The sequence below is a fragment of the Mastomys coucha genome, unplaced genomic scaffold (assembly GCF_008632895.1).
Source record: "Mastomys coucha isolate ucsf_1 unplaced genomic scaffold, UCSF_Mcou_1 pScaffold15, whole genome shotgun sequence".
In the NCBI taxonomy this organism is placed as follows: domain Eukaryota; kingdom Metazoa; phylum Chordata; class Mammalia; order Rodentia; family Muridae; genus Mastomys; species Mastomys coucha.
In genome coordinates this window covers 97677897-97681289 of record NW_022196897.1, presented here as the reverse complement: position 1 = coordinate 97681289, position 3393 = coordinate 97677897, and the positions used below count along the sequence as shown (strand labels likewise).

At 41.8% G+C, this 3393-nt stretch overlaps 1 protein-coding gene across 2 annotated transcripts in view; it reads left to right on the top strand.

Annotated features, from left to right (window-relative positions):
* The window catches only part of Chrm5 (cholinergic receptor muscarinic 5), a 64105-nt gene that overhangs the window by 41356 nt on the left and 19356 nt on the right, over window positions 1-3393 (top strand). The gene's annotated exons all lie outside the window — the stretch shown is intronic.

Sequence of the window (3393 nt, the reverse complement as noted above, 5' to 3'; positions counted from 1 at the left end):
AAAAAAAAAAAAAAAAAAAAAAGATGAAAAGAAAAAAAAAGAAATAGAAATAAAAATAATAATAATAAAAGCAAAGAATGGAAGTCAGCCTACCAAAAGAAGTGTCACTTTCATCCTATCTTAGGCCCCTTCCTTATAGCCATATATCACTTCTAGTTGTGTACAGAACTATATACCAGCAGCACTATGTTCAGAATTGAAAAGACAGAGACAGATTGGCCCCACCCTAAAGTTCTCAACTCACATGGAAGATAATTATATAAACAGATGATTCCGATCCAGTGAGCTGAATGCAGTGAGCGGCTTAAGATCAAAGCTGGAAGTTGACTTTTCTTAAGTAAACCCCCAAGGTACAGCCTGGTGACTGAACTGGAGTTGACTCAGCTAACAGGGAGGCAATGCAGGAACCTACATGATGAGGGAACCCCTGAAGGTTTGTCAACTTGAGATAAAATGTCTTTAAAAATGGCTATCCCTTGCAGAACGCTTAGAACCCACCTGTCACTGAACACTGTAGATCGCTTCATCTGACCTAATACCCTCAGCTTCTGGACCCAAGATTAGAAACACATACAGGGTGGCTGGAGAGATAGCTCAGTCATGAAAGGCAACAACAACATGTGGCCCTAGGTGAGGACAGGCAAATGCCTGGTTCTCATTGGCCAACCATAGCAAAATCTATGAGCTCCAGCTTCCATGAGTATCCTACTTAGCTTTCTATTACTGTCATTAACATCATGAGCAAAAACAACTTGGGAAGGAAAAGGTTTTTCATCTTATGCTTTTACAGTACATAATTAAAGGAGCTCCAAGTAGAAACCAGGGAGGGATGCTGCTTACTGATTTTGTTTTCAGGCTCAATTTCAGCTAGCTTTTTTTTTTTTTAGATTATTTTATTTTATGTGTATGACATTTTTGTCTGTATGTATTATGTGAACCATATGAGTACTTGGTACCCACAGAAGATAGCTTTGAATTCCCTAGAACTGGAGTCATGGATAGTCTGAGCCACCATGTGGTTGCTAATAACCAAACCTTGGTCTTCTGCAAGAGCAACTATTGCTCTTAACTGATAGGTTATTTCCCCACCGGTGAAAATTCAAGCCAGGGAAGTCACCATGGGGGGTGGAAGAGGAAAAGGGGCATGTGGGAGCTCCGGGGAGGGGTGAACCAAAATGTCTGGATTATATAGAGACCTCTGTGGGGGGAGGGCAGCCCAGCCACTGAGCTGAAGTTCAAGGCTGAGGGCAGGGTATGCCAGGAAGGGACTGGGGGGGGGTGGTGCTGGGAGAACCTGGAAGCAAGGTCTGGTTTGAAACTAAAATATGCACCTCAGTCCCTTGTCCCAGGGTCCAAAAACAAACATCCCAGCCTTTTGTTGATTATATGAGTGAGTAAGGGGCAGAGTAATCATCCATGACTACTTCCTGCTGACATTTGGGCACCATTATGGGGTGTTGGCCAAGTCCGGGAAGAGTTGGTCACTGCTATCCAGGTTGTGGGACCATCTTGGGGTAGGAGTATGTAGGCCCAGTTGAAGCAGTCTGTTAGGCTGGGTCAGAGCACTCATGAGTAACTGCTTTCCTGGATACAGCTTCTGAGAGAACACCTGGATGTTATGGGCAAAAGATAAAGTTTCTTAGGTGTACATTTGAAACTCTTGGGAGTTAGAGGAGGGTTTAGGGGTCCCAGGACCAGGAATAGGGAAATGGATCACACCCTCAGGAATATGCAAGTTGGGAAGGAAACAAGCTGTTTATTGACAGTACTTGTCTTGAGTCTATTTGACTGTGGGAGATAGATTCAAGTGGATTCCCTGAAGCTCACACAAAAAGAAAACACAAATATTAAATAACTTTTATGGCCATACAGCTAGTAATTACTGGAATGAACCAAACCCAGGGTCACCCGGTTTCAAAGTCTCTATGGCTCTTGAGAAACCAATCTGTAAAAGAGATTTAAGTTCTAGTTAGAGATATGAAACTAATAGAAAAATTCAGGCCATAGTTGTCAGGGTATGAACAGAAATAAGATCCAAGAAGACGCCAGGCTGTGGTAGCATATGCCTTTAATCCCAGCACTTGGGAGGCAGAGGCAGGTGTATTTCTGAGTTCGAGGCCAGCCTGGTCTACAGAGTGAGTTCCAGTATAGCCAGGGCTATACAGAGAAACCCTGTCTTGAAAAAAAAAAAAAAAAAAAGCCAAGAAAACAACTAGGAAATGGGAAATTTAGGATTTTACATTCAAATGTAAATGAGGAACTTATGCTCTGGAGACAGTGTTGATGCCCTCACGTATAGCTTAAGTGGGCAGGTCACTAAAGCCATTAATAAGGAGAGAGTCGAGGGTTCAGGAGAAGGACATCGGGACAGGCTGCCCAAATCACAATATTTGGACAAACACATATACATAAAGCTTTAATCCTAGTCACCTTCACTCCCCTGTCCTGTCCCACAATAATAAATAACATTTTTTGTTTTTTGTTTTTTTCAAGACAGAGTTTCTCTGTATAGCCCTGGCTGTCTTGAAACTCACTCTGTAGACCAGGCTGGCCCTGAACTCAGAAATCCACCTGCCTCTGCCTCCCAAGTGTTGGGCTTAAAGGCGTGTGCCACCACCACCTGGTTTGCACACTTTATTCTTATCCTTTCTATTTGGTGAGAAAGAGCATGGTGTGGGCAAAGTTTCTGTCTGGTGAGGGTCCTTGTGTTTGTTCCCCAAACTTTTGTTGAATCCTCGCATGGTAGAGAACAGTGACTTGATTGTAGTTGGTCTTTCTCCCTCTCTCTAAAATCCAGGTTTTACACTCTGAGTTGTTGTTGTTGTCGTTGTTACAGTTTTCATTTTCCCTAATGAGAGCTGATGTCAGTAAATTACAAATAAGCAAATATTTTTGTTTCCTACCTCCAGTTAATAAAAACATATAATGTAGCATTTTCTTTAAGACTTGATCTTTACATTTCAACAAGCATGCCATACAACACTTGAACAAAATGACCTTTTGCCTTTTTCTTCTCTCTTTCACCCTACTCCACAAACACATTATGTGTTTTTTTTTATTATTATTATTATGTGGTTTTGTTAACTGGAGGTAGGAAACAAAACTATTTGCTTATTTCAACCTCCTAATACCAGATAGGAGAGAGAAAAAGGATAGAGAAGAAAGGAAAGAGATCCCTGAATTAAGTCAGGAGTGAGAAAGGGAGTAATATTATCATTAGACTACTTCCTATTGATTAGGTGAATTAAGTTCCTTGGGACAAGTTTAAGTTTCGCTGTCACGATTTCTTTTTTAGACAGATAGAAAGGGCATTTTAAAGAACACATTGGCCGGGTGGTGGTGGCGCACGCCTTTAATCCCAGCACTTGGGAGGCAGAGGCAGGCAGATTTCTG